The following is an 18,715-nucleotide window of genomic DNA, read 5'->3' as shown; positions in this document are numbered from 1 at the left end:
GTGGCCGCCGTTGGCTTGGATGCACCTCTCCAGGCGCTCTTCATAGTTTCTGAACACGTTTCCCCGCATTTCATCAGTGATCTGGTCAAACGCGTCCTCAATGCGGGCCTTGAGCGCAGCGATGCTCGTCAGTGTGCCGGCGTTGTATACAAGCGATTTTATGAAGCCCCAAACAAAAAAAATCGCACCGGGTGAGATCAGGTGACCTCGGAGGCCAGGGCATGTTTTCGGACCCGCGGCCCATCCACTTGCGCGTGAAATTTTCATCCAAAAAACGCCGAACCTTTGAGGCGTAGTGCGCTGGGGCACCGTCGTGCTGGAAAATGCACACCTCTTGCTGCATGTGTCTTTCGTTCAGTTCAGGAAGAACATCGTTCTGCAGCAGCGACAGGTAAGAGTCGGCAGTGACAGTATCACTGAAAAAAAATGATCCTACGACCCCTTCTCTCCAAATCCCGCAGTAAACTGCCACACCCGGAGAGTGAACAGGACGCGTTGTTGAAAAGCTGGGGTTTTCCCGGGACCACTGGCGCGTATTTTGCCTGTTCACTGCGCCGTAAAGATGGAAAATAGATTCATCAGTGAACAGTATGAACTGCAGATGTCCAGGGTCTGCAGCAATTCTTCTCTGTTCGGCGCGACAGAACTCCAATCGTTGTGCCAGGTCCTGGGCGGTAAGCTCTTGGAGCACGCGAACTTTGAAAGGACGCAGCCCTTTCTTCCTAAGGTGTCGGCTCACTGTTGACGCTGTGGTGCCGAATAGCAAACCTGCGCGTCGGCAGGAAAGCCGTGGGTTTGAGTCGAAAGCGCCCTCAATTGCATCAGCAATAAAACTCCTGGAGCTTCCAGCATCGCATCTTTTCGTTCTTCCGACACTTCCAGTTGACAGAAACTTGTCGACCCACCTTTTCAGAGATTCTCGATGCGGCGGTCGACGATGGAACTCCGCACGAAACTTCTTACGCACGAAGCGCATGGAATTGGATGCGCACATCCATGACACGGCCATGGCCTTCTCTTCGTCAGTGTACGGTCTCATTTGTCGGTAGTAAGCTTCCGTACTTTACGAAAGAAGGCAAGACTGAAAGCACAGACTCAGAAGCTGCAGTCGGTAGCGAACAGACGAAAGCAGACGACACTCGAAGCTCGAAAAGATTTATTGCTAAAGGCATTCGAAACGTTGCGAATTTCGCGCAGTTTTTGCCAAACTGCGTTTTTTGTGACCAATTAAAAAACATTTGAAAGAGAGCCTTCAAACTTCCCGCAAACATCCCCCACATTTGCTTAAACTTCGCGGCGAACAAACGAGATGGCGCCACCAGTGCGATCGCTGACAGAGCGGCTTAATTTCCTTCGTCGTCGCCGCAGACGATGTGAATATCCGACTTATTCTGTTCGAATCAGGTAAGTACCCCAAGCAAACGTGGTATTAAACAATTCTGCCGACCAAATGCCATTTCTGTGCGAAATTTGAGCTCGAACAATGCGCCCGTTTAGCTGAAAGAATCATTTTACGGGGCGCGTATATTTCTGCAACAGTCGATATTATTAGGCGCTGCCAACGCTAACGCCTTTCTGAACCCTGGACCTAAAGCAGGGACTCACCTGGGACCAGAGGCGGGCATCCTCACGAGGGCGTGCCCTCATGACATGCCTCATGAGGATTTCACTTGGTGCAGTGAGAGAGGATTGGCGCATGAAAATTTATGAGGACGCGGAGGCCGCGTTTCGATGGACGCGGAACGTTAAAGGCGCCCGTGCGTTGTGCGATGTCAGTGCACGTTAAAGGGGTGGAGACACCAAATTCTGAGGTTATAAAAAAGCCTGCTTTGGGATTCCTCTGCACGCAAGGGCGCTCACAGCCAGGTGTTAGACGCAACAAACGTTTAAAAAATATTTTAATTCGGTCCCAAACATTACCTAAATGCTCACTCTCACGATCTAGACCCAGCGCCAGCGCAATCAACGCTGACGTAACTACACTGGTAGAGTAATCAACGTTTTAGCTTCATTTGCTGCGAACCGCCATTCACTCGGTTAGTTTAGAGCGCAGCTCTTACGCTGTCCGTTATAACCAGCCGTGGACAGCATTTAAGTTGCGAAAGCAATGGAGCGGGAGCTTGGAAAGGAGAAAGTAAAAGCGCAACCTCCTCCCCTCCTTAGCAACCGGCGCGACAGGGGGGCGCAGCTGTGCATAGCAACCGTGACGTCACACAGTAGCGGTAGAACGAGCGCGCGCGTGTCGGCGGTGGCAGCTACACCGCCGCTCCTTCGCCAGACGTCTCATTGCAGTCGAGTGTGACGCATAGCTCCGCAGCGGCCCAGTGATTCCGCGCCAAGCAGTTCGGGGAAGCGGCAGAGGGCTAACACTAGCCTAGCCAAATAAGAAACCTTGTATAAGAAATCCGCGCTGAGTTCGCACAGGCGGTGGCCCCGCTTTCCCTCTAGGTAATAACAGAGTCCTTCGGTGCTTGTTAGCATTGATGATCGGACTGTGGTGATATTGAGAAACTCTCTGCGCTTTCACTCCACTCGCTTTGGGCACCGCGCTCCGCTATTCCTTTTCCTTTTTCGCCTCTTGCTCCCATATTCCTGGAAGCCGCGCTAGACCAACACTACACCACGGCCGCTTGATGCAAAGCGCTTGATGCAAAGCGGCCGTGACTACACTATACCAACAGACTTCTAGGAGGTGTTTGCTGGACCAATCCTCTCCCCTTCCCCGTTCCTCTTCTCCAGGCTGCCGTGGTCAGGCTTCGAGGCCAAAAAAAAAAAACACCGACACCGGACAATTTTTTTCGAGTTGGAGCTTCTAACGCTGACGCGTTGAAGCCATTGACTTTAAAGGGGCACTGAATCTGAACTCGTCTTTTTACCGCGGGAGCTCGATCTACACGTTACGAGCGATTTCCCTAATTTAAATCGGATTAAACGTCCCGGCTCCCTCCTTTTTTGAACTCGCCGCAGACTGTAGGAGGAGTCAACTAACCTCTCGGCCAGTGCCGTCCGCGGCCGCTTGCCGCTCTGCGATCGGCGGAGTGATACGCAGCGATTGGCGAAAGCAAAGAACCCACGCGTATTTTTATTTCCGTAGGCCTAACTTGCGACTGTAGTCTGCGACTGGGTCTATTTATTCCCGGAAACCTAAAAAAACAACAAAGCGAAGCCGTCACGCGACTGCCTGAAAGGCACCCCACGCGTTAGATGACTCCTCCTACCGTCTGCGGCGAGTTCAAAAAACAACCCAAGCAACCACAGATATCCGTCGGACGTACGAGCTAGATCCGAACGTCCTTTGCCGAGATCGGACGTCCATCGGACGTACGAACAGAATCCGATTTCGGATATCCGTATTCGTACATCCGCCGGACGTGCGGACAGTGTCCACTTTTGTATATCCGCATGAGAGACGAGGTGTACGTCCGAAGGATGTAAGGCCGAGTATTTTCCCAGGCCATGAGTATGGGCGTTTTTTATTTCACAGAAAATTCGCGTCTTTCGTGTATGTACACTGTTTTATTTGCATCAGTTGGAGGGTTTGCCGCGAAGATGTTTGTAAATTGGTGCGATTCCACTCCTTCCTGCAGTGCAAGAGCCGCCAACGAGCTAAATTTATCTAAGAGGAGAAGGAGGTGTTGCAGAATTTTGCAAGAACGCAATGACTAGTTTTATATTTGTAAAACTTCTCCAAATTAGTGGAGTTGTGCGACATGTCCACCGTTTTGCTAGCTAAACTTGCCGTTGAAACCATACGCAAGTAATGAAAACCATCATCATAGATGTCAGTTCGCGGTCAGTCCAATCCAATCCATCAGTACGGCTCCGTAGCGCTGTTGTTGGTTTGTCGGGTAGTGTTGTCGCGCAAGAGCTTTATAGCTCTTTTATTATAATTTGTGGCTTTGTTCGGTCTGTGGACGAAAGTAGTATGTAACTTAAGCAATTCGAAAGATACGGGAAGCGCCTGAAGCTCTTCTGGAACGCCGGAATCCCGTACTGCGTCGACCTTGGTTTAAAGAAGGCTTAGTGCACGTGTGATTGCCTACGAAGGTATGTATCCAGTACACTTCTTGGAACTTGCTTCTGGGACAATGCATGCTCATATAACATTCGTTCACAGGACAGTGGGAGCAGTAAGCGCGAGGAGATGGCTTCCACAAGTGTGTGCTGTTCTCACACTTTCGGGAGCCTACATCACACAGCTGCGGGAGCCCTCAACTCGCGCGGCTAAAGTTGCGGGACGGAGTATTTTCGCATCTTGTTAATTTTTAAGGCATCGCTAGGTTCACTGTGCCTATATAAAGAGTGACAACGCGCGAAAGGCAGACCATAGGAAGCACGTGTAGTTCGCAACGGAAGCTTTGCGGCTTTCTGTGCACAGTCGCGTACAGTGCTGCGCAGGTTAGTGCCCTAAGGCCCATGAGAATAAATAAAGAACAGATACATTGTCAAATATGGTGTGGAAAAGTGAGAGCTGTTATTGCCTTATTCTTATTGAGGTGTTTGTTAAAGTGCATTGTCTGTTATACTTGCAGCATTAAACACTTCTATTAATTGGTTCCAATGTTTTTACTTCGGCTGCTGCATTGTGCCATTCGTTTCACGTGACTGATGTTTGCCGCGTTCTTTTTATTTCAGAAATCCTGTGGGTGGGAAGACTACGGATGTGTGTCCCAAGCTTGCCACATTTGAAGAGTCACATTTAAGAAATTTTCCGAATATAACCCATTGCTCTGCTGATGTATCATCAACCACAATAAAATATGCGTGCTGTGCATCAAATTGTTTTTGGTTTTATTGCATCGCGCGGAGTGAAAAAAGCACGCATGCACCATATATGCGAATATTCGAGAAAGATCCGCCAATGGACGTACTCAACTGGACGTCCGTCGACGGGCGAACCGTATACCTTTGGCCACCTTTCGGACGGCCGACGGACGTCTACCGGCTGTTTGCGGATGTTCAGCGGACGTACAGAACATCCCAAACAGACCTCTGTCGGCCGTCCGAAGGATATCGGTGGTTGCTTGGGAAAGGCGGAAGCCGGGACGTTTAATTCGATTTAAATTATGGAAATCGGCCGCACAGGACAATAATTCGAAGTTTCTAAGAATGTTCGGAACGTGTAGATTAAGTTGCCGTGGTGAAAAGACGAGTTCAGATTCTTCTTCAGAGCACCTATAAGCTCTGCGTCCAGTAAAGTACAAATTGAGGAAATCCTCATTTGGATATTTATATATGGTACAATTCCCTGCCTTAAGCGCTGCCGCCCTTTTGCACTTTATAGACCAAGCACTTTGTTGTAGCACTTTCTTGGTCGCGTCTCTCACTCCAGACAACGCAAAGACGTCCAGAGTATCACCTCAGGATGTCCGCGTCATGACATTCAGACGTCCTCAGGTTGTCTGTAACTGGTCGTCAAGCGCTCCAACTAGGATCCATTTGTCCATCCGTTGCGCATACTCAGGATGTCTTGAGGGTCATGTTTGGGGACGCTTTCGGTACTACTTCAGGATTTGAATCGACCTTTTTTTTCACGAGAGTGTAGCGTTCAAAGCTAATGTAAGCGAAGGCAACCATAATGAGCAAATAGAATGGGTTCACCAAAGGCCGCAGGGTGTAGTTCTCCGAAGTTGAATTCTAGCTGCTGCCTGCGGTCCAAAAATCTAAACAGTATACAACCCCATCAGAACCATGCGATGCATAACAAGAGGTGCAAGCAAAAATACCTTAAGATATCTCCTCAAGGGTTATAATTTTGGGGGCCACAACCGTTTCCTTCGTTAGATCACTATTGTACACACATATCGTTTAACAAACCTGCAGTTCTTAATTAATGAGAGCAGAGTGCGAGATACAGCTGGCTTGATCTCAGTTCGGTTCCACAGTACTATCCTGCAATAGGACAATTGTAGGACATTTGAGGAATTTTCTCTGAGTACCAGCAAAGCACAAATCCCTCAATATCCTCATGAGGACATTTAGCGATTTATGCACTCAAAAGGTACTGAGAATGTCCTGTTCAGGATGAAGACGTTCTGATCATTTGAGGACGTCCTCAGGACGTTTGGTGTTGTCTGGGACATTGTCCTCTCTCTTCCATATATCTCTTCAGTGTTCTCACTTCACTGAAGTCGAATATTGTTTATAAAGAGGACTAAATGTTGCAAAGCATGGCAGGTCGTCCATACTATCTTCCTGTTATTCAGGCACTTCGGCATATGGGACAAGCACGTCCGTGACGTGCCGCCAAGAAAGAGCAGTGCATCGATGCAGATGCGCGCTCTTGGCGACGCAGACGGGTCTTGGTGCCGCCATAATACTCTTTGTACGGCTGCTGCTTTTGCACCCGCTTCGCGGCGCCAATTAACATTATGCTCAAATGATCTAATCTCTCAAAGACTACTCTTCCTTACCTTCAACGATGACGCCGGGGATGACGAAGTATCCCACACACATGAGCTTGTGATAACTGTATGTAGAGCCACATTATAGACACGAAATCATTGCAACGAACTGCATATGGCCGCACGTGATTAACGCGTTCCTGAATGATGCTAAGATGGTTTGGAAGCGCGTATGTATATATCCTTAACTAGAAAAACTCTCTCCCCAGCGATTTTGTAGGAATTAAGACAAGGAAGCTTCAGGTTGTAAGCAATGGTGAAAGTTGTTTTTCAGCGTTTTCCTCATTTTAAAAGAACTGTTTGGGATAGTTGGAAGTCAGACATAATAAACGGACGGAAGCGGTGGCGTAGTGATCTGAGCATCTGCCTCGCATGCAGGAGGCGCGGGGTTCGATCCCCAGTGCCGCCGGGCGCCCACAGGTGATACAAGGGCTACAAGCTTTCTCCTGGCCTGTGCTCAGCTTCTTTCGGGTGAAATACTTGGGACATCTCTTTGACCCAACCTTGAGAGGACAAAAAACAGATTGTGCTATGGCACTCTAGATCTTTGGCCCCAGATGCTTTTGCGCCACAAAAATTCATGATCATCATCACATTATAAAAGGATTCAAGCGTCGAGACGTACTTACAGCACAACACGGGCGCTTATACTCAGAACTGTTTAACGAGGTGAAAGCGATAGACATATCATCATCGTCATCGCGACTACGTCCACTCCAGGGCAAAGACCTCTCCTATATCTCCAATTAACCCTGTCCCCTGTTATCCATACCCGTCCTTTGCCGGCTGTGGCCACCGTATCCCCGCAAACTTCTTAAAGACATCCTAACTTTTGGGTGCGCTTTTTTTTATTTGTAATGATGCGCAAGACATTAATTACCTCGTGGTATTCTCCTGCTACCACAAAATGCTGTATAATCAAATTTGTTTCTCGTGCTGTTTTGGCTTCGATTTCAACAGCCGACCAATGACTGTGACTCCAAAGTGTGGTTATAGCCCACGTGAGTCATGAAAAAACTGCAATATAATAGCAGCTGCTACATTTATATTGTAATTCTGGCTAGCTTGCTTCAGCACTGCAGTAAATAAAACGATGAGGCAGCGATTATATACTGCCGCGAATCTAGCGTTTGTTTATTTGTAAGGCTGCCGGCACGCCGCTTTATCCCTTCGTTTTGACGCAAGACGCGCCTAGAATTATCTCTATTGATCGCAACCGGACAGAGCCGTTTCTAGTTTGCGCCAGAATGTTCTAGTAACTTCTAAAGCTTTATCTCGAAGGTTCGCTATCAGCTTTAAAAAGAGCACGGCCGACAGCGGCGGTCATTCTGTACGACAACCGCCGAGCACGCTACGCCGCCGCCGAGTGATTTACTTTGCGGGCGCAAGTAAGCCAGAATAAAGAGTTTCGTTTCGAAGACATTCTCGCTGTGTTCCTGTTCGCCGGACTGGAGTCACCACTACGTTGGCTATAAATTTGCTACCAGGATAACCGTTACGTAATACAATTAACATTCAAGTGCGCACTACTTTCGCCGCGGAGGCTGTTCGGTGGCGCACCTTGGAAAAGCTGTTTCCAGATACGTGCCTACTTGGCCCAAGATTCGCCATTACGTTCGCTTCCCAACAAACACAAAACCTCCTCAGAAACTCCAAAAAAGGATGGAATGTCCCAGTCCCAGTACAACGTTTATCAAACGTTTCCAGACCATAGAGGCACGACATAGAAACACAAGCAAAAAGGCAGTGCTCCCACTAAAGGTCTAGAAACGTTTTTTCTGGAGTGTTAAGCAGCAACAAAAGCGAGTTAATGCATTTTCGTCCCAGAAATGTAACTGGGCATAACGTTTTGGGACCAATGATTTTCAACAAGAAATAAAAATCGACTGCTCGCGCTCTCTTTTCTCTCTCCTTCGCGCCACAAGCTGCGGGGAGAGAAGGTTTTGCTCTTGCACTCGTCGTTTTGAGAGATGAAACGGCAGTTTCATTCGAACAGCCGAAGGAAGCGGTTAACCGCCGCATCTCTCTCGGTGCATGCGTTTCTCGCACGTGGGCCGTCGGCTTCATGCTGCAGGCAGGCGGCGGCGGTCTGCATTTTCATCGCGCCGCCGGCAGCGGCGGTCAACATCTTTCCCATCTTCTAGCGTTTTCCCAGCTTGCGCCCAACTTCAAAATTGTGTGGTGGTTCCTCCAGGCGTCTCCGACTATCGGCACTCCTCGCTGCGCCGCTGTCTAGCAGAAGTGCGGTAATGGCCTCCCGTCGCTCGCCCGGCTTCCTCGCTGGACGGACGCCATTTTGCGCACGTGCGCTTATTCGCGCTGCCCCAGACGTTCGAGCACAAGCCCCAGCGCGCGGCAGTTCTTGCTCTCGTCACTGCGCCAACTGGGCTGTAGTGGACTTCGTAGCTACGGATTCACGGAAGTTTTCCCGCGCACCTCGGCGTGCCCACACCATTCCTTTTGGAACTGTTATAGCGGGACAATCTTTAGGGCCAAGCAACCCTGAGCTACCATGTGTCACGTGTTGGCGGCTTCCCCGCCAGTCTGTACCCTGCCACCAGCAATAAAGGACGTAACATATAATTGGCGACGAGGTAAAAATGGCAACTGCGCTGGGCACGATTGAGGAATTCGTTCCAACAGAGGCGACGTCTTGGCCCTTGTATTTGGAGCGCCTCGAATTTTTCTTTCAAGCAAACGACATCGACGGTAACGAGAAGAAGCGAGCAACGCTCTGCAGCGTTTGCGGCCCAGCAACGTATGCCATCGTTCGCTCCCTTTGTTCTCCGGATGCGCCGTCGGCCGTGGCCTACGATGAGATCGTCAGGCGTCTCTCAAACCACTTCTCGCCGCGACCGTCGGTGACAGTACAGCGTTTCAAGTTTGGCACACGTCAACAGCAGCCCGGTGAGTCAATTGCCGACTACATCGCAGAATTGCGACGTCTCTCGGAACACTGCGATTTCGGTGCGTCGCTCGATGACATGTTGCGCGACCGGCTAGTGTGCGGGGTGCGAAGCGAGACCCTTCAGCGTCGGTTGCTGGCGGAGCCGGAGCTTACGTTTGCTACAGCTCGGGAGAAAGCCATTGCAATGGAATCTGCGCAGCGACAGACCGAGCAAATTCGCGGCAGTGCCGCATCGTGTGAAGTTGGCAGCGTGAGCGGGCAGCGTTTCGACCCGTGTGTTGCGAAGGTCTCTGCGCCAGTGACAGCCAAGGAGGGTACCCATAAGCAGGCTGGTTCGCCTGGGAGCACAAGCGTATGTTTCCGCTGCAAGGGTGCGCATTCGCCAAGCAGTTGCCCATTCATGAATATGCAGTGCCACTTCTGCAAGCAACGAGGGCACATAGTGAGAGCATGCAGGAGGAAGGCGGCAGCTCGCGCTTCGGCTGAACCCAACTCTCAGAACAAAAAACGGGCCAGTGGAGGCCGTCACAAGAATGCTGCGTCGGACGTTTACGACGTGTTCGTGCTGTCTGGTGAAGAGCCAGCCGTGAGAGTGGAAGTGCGCGTCAACGGAAGTCCCCTAGAGATGGAGGTGGACTCTGGTGCAGTGTGTTCAGTCATCAACGACCGGACTATGCAGAAGCTGCGAATATCGAAAAGGGCGTTGCGCCCAAGTAATCTTCATCTCCGAGCTTACAATAACAAGGAACTACGAGTGTTGGGTGAACTGACCGTGAAGGTGGAATTCAAGGGGCAGGAACATCGCCTGCGATTGGTGGTGGTTAAGGGTGCTAGTATCGGACTTCTCGGTCGGGACTGGTTCAAGTCTTTGGGAATAAGTCTGAGTGGTGTTCACAGTGTGTACGAGCCGAGTCGAACTGGCAGTAGGGGAACAACAGCCTTGCTCAAGAAGTATTCTTCAGTCTTTGAGCCTGGACTTGGGACAAGTAAAGGGCCTCCTGTACGCATAGAGGTGAACCCGGCAGCTCCACCGCGATTTCTGAAGCCACGACAAGTACCGTTTGCATTGAGACCGAAGGTGGACGAAGCACTGGACAAGTTGGTGAGCCAAGGCATTTTCCAGCCTGTGCGGCACTCGAGGTGGGCAACACCTGTCGTTCCAGTTGTCAAAAAAGATGGATCGATAAGGATCTGTGGGGACTACAAGAGCACAGTCAATCGTGTAGTGCAGTGGGAAACGTATCCCCTGCCGACACCGGAGCAGCTGTTTGCCAGGCTGGCAGGTTGCTCGAAGTTTTCAAGGCTAGACCTCGGACAGGCGTATCAACAGAAGACTGTTGATGAAGAAACAGCTGACTTGTTGACGGTTACAACACATCGGGGACTGTTCCGCGTAACCCGTCTTCAATTTGGCGTGGCAGTGGCAGTGGCTATCTTTCAGAGGTACATGGAAGAACTGTTGCATGGAATTGATGGTGTTCTTGTGTTCTTGGATGACATCTTGATCGGTGGAAAGGATGAGGTGCAGCACAATGCTCGTTTACAAGAAGTGCTCAAAAGAATTCATGAAGACGGTCTGCGACTAAAGTTTGACAAATGTCAATTTGGTGTTGAGGAAGTGTGTTACTTGGGATTCCGTGTGAACTCTGCAGGTGTGCAGCCGACAGAAGACAAGGTGCGTGCTATTCACAAGGCCCCAGAGCCGACATGCAAAAAGGAACTTCAAGCCTTTTTAGGAGCCCTGAACTTTTACAACAAGTTTCTTAAAGGAGCAGCTCATGCCTTGGAGCCACTGTACCGGCTGTTGGACAAGGGTCGCGAGTGGCGTTGGATGGAAGCTGAGGCGGAAGCATTTCGCCAGGCGAAAGATCTGCTACAGTCATCACATGTTCTGGTGCACTATGATGTCAACAAACCCCTAGTGCTGGCCTGTGACGCATCCCCGTACGGACTGGGTGCTGTGTTGAGTCATGTGTGCGAAGATGGCAGCGAGAGACCGGTTGCATATGCGTCGAGAACTATGAGTGCGGCAGAACGGAATTATGCCCAGACAGACCGAGAAGCGCTCGCCATCGGCTTTGGCATAAAGAAGTATCATCAGTTTCTATATGGGAGACATTTCAAAATTGTGACAGACCACAAACCCCTCTTAGGACTGTTGCACCATGCCAAGCCCATTCCCCAGGTGCTATCACCACGGATGCTGCGTTGGACCCTCATGTTATCGGCTTATGACTATGAAATTGAGTATCGACCAGCGGAGAAGCTTTCCAATGCTGATGCATTCAGTCGTTTACCACTGAGAGCCAGTAGGGCAGAGGAAGAGGAGCAGCGTCTTGGGGAAGTAGGGATGCTGGAAATGGCGCCGGAAGTAGCATGGAACTCTAGGAAGGTGGCAAGATTCACGTCAAGGGATAAGCTGTTGGCTAGAGTCTGCAATTGGGTGCAGCATGGGTGGCCAGAGGGTAAGCTGCCAGAAGAGTTTGCAGCGTTTGTGAGCCGCAAGCATGAACTGTCGGTGTACCAAGGTTGTTTGCTGTGGGGCAGTCGTGTGGTCATTCCAGAGCCAGCTCGACCGTATGTCATGGACATTCTTCACACAGCTCATCCAGGAATTGTCAAGATGAAGGGGCTTGCCAGAGGAGCCGTGTGGTGGCCAGGAATCGACAGAGATGTTGAGCAGAAGGTGAGAGACTGTGCACGTTGTCAGGAATCCAGGTCTGCGCCAGCAGCTGCAAAGATTCACCCTTGGGAATTCACCAAGCGTCCTTGGACAAGACTACACATCGATTTTGCTGGGCCCTTCCAAGGCAAAGTTTTCCTCATTGTGGTGGACTCTCACTCAAAGTGGTTGGAAGTGTGCCGGATGAATTCCATGTCGACAGCTACAGTTTGTGCGAAGCTTCGTTTCCTTTTTGCTACCCATGGCATTCCAGAAACTGTTGTTTCTGATAATGGCACTGCCTTTTGTTCGGAGGAGTTCAGAGACTTCATGTGCCGGAATCAAATCCGACATGTGACCGTTGCCCCATATCACCCTTCTTCGAATGGTCAAGCAGAACGCATGGTGCGCGAAACCAAGGGAGTACTCAAGCGAATGGTTGGAGGCGATATCGACACACGTCTGGCTAGGTTTTTAATGACCCAGCATATCCTGCCTCATGCTACAACAGGCAAGAGCCCGGCCGAATTGCTAATGGGCAGGAAACTTTCAACTGTGTTAGAGCGTCTGCATCCTGACCTGCAGTCCAGTGTGCAGCAGAAACAAGAGCAGGTGATGCAGCGCCGTAGCCAGGCAGTGCGACTGTTTGATGTGGGAGATCGAGTGTTTGTGCGCAACTATCTCTATGGGCCCAAGTGGTTGCCGGGCATTGTGGATGCTGTCACAGGACCAGTGTCGTACTTGGTCGTCACCAAGGACGGTCGTCGATGGAGACGTCATGTTGACCAACTCAGAAGTCGTTCTGCCAGCTACGCATTGGACAGTTTCGCTTCTGGGATGTGTGAAGAGGAGGAACCGCTGGTTGCTTCCCCGGCAGGGTGTTCCGGGCTTGGCATTCCTTCAAGCCTAGAGGACCCTGGAAGACGGGACCAAGGAGAAAGACTGGAGGAGGCTGCAGCGCCCAGTACCGAATCTGCTTCCTGTGGTGAGGACCGTGAAGCGAGTACTTCCCTTCAAGTCCAGCGACCACAGCGCCAACGCAGCCGCCCTGCGTATCTGAAGGACTTCGTGACGTAGGGGGGAGGAGTGTTATAGCGGGACAATCTTTAGGGCCAAGCAACCCTGAGCTACCATGTGTCACGTGTTGGCGGCTTCCCCGCCAGTCTGTACCCTGCCACCAGCAATAAAGGACGTAACAGGAACTGATGCCGCGGCTGCGCATCGCAAGTCCTTTGCGCAGCTCCACGGCCCTACTGATGCCGCTGTTCGAGGCGGCGTTCGTGGCAGCGGAGTTCGTGGCAATAGGTGACTCCTCGCACGCACCCTGCATTCCTCAGCGCCTCCGACGACTGCAGCACGTTGGTGGTGGCAGCGTGGCCGTCTACTACGGTCTGAGGCGGGAAGGACCTTCCGAGACCCGCCACTCTCTTTCTGCGAGTGCCCATGCATTTAGCCTGCTCTACCAACTTCTCCACCGCGCAGCTATCCTGCCGCAGCGGTATAGTTTGTGCAGTGTTCGCGTGGTTATATTGACTCTCTCCCACTGGATTAATCGTGCCTTGATCTTGACTCCCACGCTGGACTGTGCCGCATGCGCGGTCTGCCGCACCATGGATGCAGCGCGCCACCGCACGTACCTGAGCACGTTCACCTTCCCGCCTGGCTCCAAGCAGTCTTATCTCCACACTTAGTCACAAGAAAATAAAACTCCCAGGATCGTTACGAGGGTGTAACGCGTAGTTTGAGCGCTCGCTGTGCTGTGAGAAGGCGCAGGACAGAAGCCTGCGTTTAATTTATGGTTTCAGCTGTTGCAGCCTTGTATTTCATCCCTGGGTTTCCGTAGGCAACGTCGTCAAGGTATGTTGGTTTATTTTAATTATTTATTTAATTTATTTATTTAAGCATACTGCAGGCTCTTCTCGCATTTTTTTTTATTTTCGCCTAGTAGAAATAATATTTTTTTCTGTTTTGATAACACGTCGCTGAAGCTTGCTCCGAGTCTCTAAGCGTGAGGGGGGTTTCAACTTGAAGAAAATCCGTGACCTGAAACTGCGTGTCTGCAGCGTACGCCCATCTCGTCTTTTCTTTTGTCACCGAAGTTGCTCTTTACATACGTTTGCTTTTGCATGTGCATATCTGCATTTGAAGCCCTTAGAATGCTCGTTTAAGGTGCATCAACTTTCAGCCTGTATTCTGTTTTACTTGCTTCATATTGCAGATTTCTCAGGGCTGGAGAAAAAAGTGGCCATCATATGCATGGCGCCGTAGTGTTATGTACACTGTGTATTAAATGGTGCATACGTTTGCGTCTGCTGTTTGTATTCATTCAGATTTGCGCCGTTGAACGTAAGTTTTTCGGCACGGACTTTCAATTCGGTCTGTATTGTTTTTCTTTGTCTGAAACATGAATGCATTTTGATTGTGGTGGTGTATGGTGCGGTCGCCGGCATGGACGACAGGATGCAATTCGTGCTAAGAGCACACCTAGTAAACTGAAATTACTTCTGTATGGCGCTGCTATTTGCTCTTATATGAGCCAAATCGGGTGACTTTTTGAGTTCATATTTCCTTTGTGTGCAAAATGCTAGGACATTTCACGTAAATGGATAAGTGCAGAACGGCCGAGCCAGCACGCATTCAGACGAGTGGAAAGGTGGATTACACCACCTGTAACGTAAGTATGCACCTGAAATTTGGCACATATGTGCGCTTGGATGCCTGCAGGCTGCATGAAAAAAGGAGGAATAATTTTATTGAACCAGAGCCGAGAAATCGAGCATTAACCTTTTGGGGCTTTCCATGGGACGCACAACTTTTTGGACATTGCTAGTTGTGGGGACGTTTTTTAGATGTGTTCGGGAAAAATGAGCACCTCCTGGGGAGATTCCAGATGTCCCGATGGGTCATTTTTGGGAGATTTTGAGGAGGTTTTGGGTTTGTTGGGTTGCATGGTGACAAATTCTTTATCAGCACTCTGACCAATGTCGCCGTAATTCAGCTCGGTAGCCAAGATCTTTTACATCACACAAGCTGGTGTTTTCTCAAGCACATTGGAAACCAATATGAATCCCGACCATGACCGATCATTGGCTGTCGAAAAATGCTGCGTCAGCATACACCAGAGGTGTGACGGCAAGCCGGAAAACAACGAAAACAAAACTCTTCATTGGGCCATATATCCTATTACGTGGCTGACTTGCGCCCGCAAAGTACTGAACATTCCGTGGTGACAGTGCAACAAATATGTGCTCAGCAGTCGTCGAAGAGCAGAATTATATCCGCTCTCGAAGATGTCGAAGACTTTTCGAGATTAAGGAGCTCGGAGATCGCCTACGTATACGACAATTTCCAGCAGCGTAGAACTTGTTGCGGGCTGTAAATCTGCATGGTTGCATATTTCTTGTCAGAAACAAATTTATAAAGCCGCGTGCCGGTGGTTTTGAGCATGAACAAATAAACATTACAAAGCTTTTCGGCAGCATCTTTCCTAATGGTCCAAGAACACATATTATGGAGCGCACCCTTACCAAGCGCTAGCCGTTTACTCTTAATTCCTTCTGTACCGAACATTGGCAGTCAACGCAGTGAGGCGAATGCGGCCACGTGTCGTCACCTTGCAATGTCAGCCAGAAGCAGCAAAGGATGGCTCAGGTCTCGAATCTTCATGGTAGCGCCTGCTCATGTCTTTCGGGGTCAGTCTCAAAACTGAAATCGGCATTCCCTAGTGTCCCTTCCACGTGATCTGCAGCGAAACATCCCGTACCCGCTTTCCCGACGACTCAGTGTTGAACTGCGCATTGATATGGAGCCACCATAGCATTGACGAGCTCGTTCTTAGAGCACACAGGAAAAACCTCGATCACCAGTGACATGGCCATCGCGGTGACAAGCTCTGTTACTTCATATCTAAGTCCTTTATTTTGAGAGGAAGGCATAATGTCACTTTGGGGGGAAAGGGGGCACATATATACTGTGAAAGTTAGCGTTTCAAAGTACTAGCGAACATTTTGTAAACTCAAAAATTGCGCGCTTTAGGAAAAAAACAAAATGGGAGAAAACAAAACAAAAAAAAACAAAACAAACAGGCTAACTTTATGGTAGAGTTAGGAAAAATAAAGACAAAAAAAACGCTGAAAAGCCTTTAAAGTCTTTTTTTGTATTATTTGCTACAATATTTGTGTTTGAAATTTTTTTTTTGATAAACAAACTCTTGAAACGTGTTGAAAGTTGGAAGGTTGCCATATCGATTATGGCAACATTGGCATCGAAGCGCCGGACGCGCGAACACGAAGAAAAAACCTCCATGCGCGCGAACATGTGCGCAAGTCTGCGCTCTGCGCAAATTTAAGCGTTCCTTTGTGGCACGTCGTGGCAGGGATGCTTCAAACAAGTATTGTCACCTGTTGTCACCGGTAACTGCAACGAGGAACGTTACGCAGCTTCGCTTCAGTTCGGGTGGCTCCTTCACTGGAGATGCCATGTGATGCCAAAAACGCTGGAACGCCACCCAGGTAGTACGCCACGTCGATTTTTCGTCAATAATCGCATTTATTTTTTCGTGACCACATGTCTGCACGGGAACCACGCTTTTTGCTAGACCGCTCCTGCCAGTGGCCCTGCCTTGTCCCGGTCGATAATCAGCGTCATCAGTCATGTATCGAGTATCAGCGTCGTCGGACGCCACTTGCAGCGTTCGGAAAGACGACGCGCGCCGGGCAGAATATGATGCTGTGCTGGTGTTGTCTAGTTACGGAGGGCGCATTTTGCAGTTTTGTGTCAGGTCACCTTTTGCTGCTGTTCCGTAAAAAGAAAATGCTGCACCATTTGTGGCGTTACTGCACCAAACAGCCGCCCTGACCTGTCATTAGGGAACAGCGCAGTTTGCCGTCGGACGCAGTAGCGAGTTTTAGCACTGTTGTAAGGTAAACACGGTCGCGGTGACTGCTACGGTGCGGCATATGTGGCAAGCCTGGCAACGGAAGCAACGGCAACGCTTTACCGTATTTGCACCAATGTGCCGTAGGTGTTTGTTTTTTAAGCACCCCCCCGTGCAATTCAGGAAGGAAGCACTAGTAATGAAACTATGCAGCAAGAGATTCTGCCATTAGAATTAATTTTCTTTGTGCAAATTGAGTGAACAGTGTCATGTTCTTTAGACTAGAGTGAACTTTGCACCAGTCGCACTAGCAGCTTAGTGGCCTGTACGGCATCATAATTTACGTTGTGGCGTTTCTTCGGCATGCCACCGCTTTCCAGTGGCAATATGTTCTTAGTAGCCCATGGTATTATTGTCGTTTCCAGGAAATTTCTGCATCATGGATGAATCGTGTACACCTAGAGGGATCTCATCTCATAGGACCCCATGAATCGCCCACTGAAACAGTTCTGCACCAGTAAGTAGGCTTGGCAGCAGCAAGGCTGACTGGCAGTGTGCTCAACAATTCGTCCTGCTTCGTGATCCAGGTCAGAATATGTTTTCCTGTTGATTTCTCTTTTCGTTGAGAGCAGGTTTTTGTTGCTGTTTCCTTGCCCACTGTAATTGAGAGAGAGAGAGATACAGAGAGGTGGGAAAAGTAGGGATGTTAACCAGAAAGGTTTCCGGTTGGCTATCCTGCGCTGTAGAAAGGAATGAGGGGATGGAAGAGGGAAGTGAGAATGGACGGGAAACAAGTCTCAATCAAGGCAGTCTCTCGCAAAAAACAAAACAGTGCCTTGTAAGCCTTGGTGACAGTCGACTGTTTTGGCCACAGACTGAGGATCTTGGCCTCTGTGAAAGGGCGAGGATCAAGGCGGTCCAGAGCGCAACGTAGCTTGTGCCTTTCGTTCTCAAAGACAGGGCACTCACACAGGGGATGATTGATTCTCTCTTCCCAGACACAGTTTACACAAGAAGGGCTATCGGTGATTGCGATCCGGAAAGCATATTGTCACGTTGTCGTATTGTATCGTCGGTCGTCGAACTACGAATGTCCGCTGCTCGCGGCATTGTTCAATTTAAAGCCGGCAAGGAAACTTCGAGATAACAGGTCGAGATCATCTAGAGTAATCTAGAAACATGTAGATGCAGCTATTCATGGCTGTGAACAATCGAGATTAGTCCGGCCGCTTCTCACGTCACGAACAAAAATGATAACACCCCTTTTCTGCGGCCTTGCGCGAAAGAATGGACGCTACAATGATACGTGGCAATATTGATTTGTGAAGGCAACGCTGAGCCATAGACGGCACAGTAATGTTGCTTTGTGACGCGCTATATCATATGGAAAACGGAGGCCCAGTCCAGAGTCCTATGCCCTGAGGCGACGGTTGCAGAATTCTCCCGTGTTCCACGCTGAAAGTGTGAGCTCCAGCCTCAAAGAAAGAAGCCGACATGCTGCTTCAGCTCTCGTTACAGTGATATTGACAGGGATACCGTCGTTGTCGGCCGAATGGGCAGCCTTGTCTGCCTGGTGATTTTCAGTAATACTGCAGTGGCCTGGCAGCCATTGGGAAATTATGTCATGTCCTTTCAATGTGCCGTCGTGGTACAGCTTGTGGATTTCTGCAACACTGTAACTTGAAAAACCTTCCAAAGCGTCCACCATGTTGATCGCTCTGCAAAAATGGTGTTTGTTGTATCATAACTAGGACTCGAGAAGAGAGCAGTGGCAGCAGTCGACCTCATTCAAGCTGTTCTGTATTTGACCTCCTTCGTTTCTCATTTCGCATGTGCGTGGGCAACGCTTATCTTTTTCACTACAT

General features: G+C 49.7%; 2 long non-coding RNA genes across 8 annotated transcripts in view; both read left to right on the top strand.

The window, feature by feature from the left end:
• Positions 1-3,692: 3,692 nt before the first annotated feature.
• Positions 3,693-4,779, top strand: LOC149337130 (uncharacterized). Its single transcript, XR_016284602.1, has 2 exons — positions 3,693-4,047; positions 4,636-4,779. It is a non-coding gene; the product is annotated as an uncharacterized LOC149337130 (long non-coding RNA).
• Positions 4,780-16,242: 11,463 nt separating this feature from the next.
• Positions 16,243-18,715, top strand: part of LOC149337125 (uncharacterized) — a 131,414-nt gene continuing 128,941 nt past the window's right edge. For 4 of the 7 annotated variants that reach the window (XR_016284366.1, XR_016284364.1, XR_016284367.1 and 1 more), the window contains exons 1-2: positions 16,243-16,485; positions 17,276-17,437. This is a non-coding gene — a long non-coding RNA (uncharacterized LOC149337125). The remainder of the gene's footprint in view (positions 16,486-17,275; positions 17,438-18,715) is intronic. The other 3 variants (XR_016284363.1, XR_016284368.1, XR_016284369.1) reach the window with 1 other exon arrangement.

This window comes from Amblyomma mixtum, chromosome 7 (genome assembly GCF_055824585.1).
Source record: "Amblyomma mixtum isolate Tamu chromosome 7, ASM5582458v1, whole genome shotgun sequence".
NCBI classification, from domain to species: domain Eukaryota; kingdom Metazoa; phylum Arthropoda; class Arachnida; order Ixodida; family Ixodidae; genus Amblyomma; species Amblyomma mixtum.
This window is presented reverse-complemented; position numbering and strand designations above follow the sequence as displayed.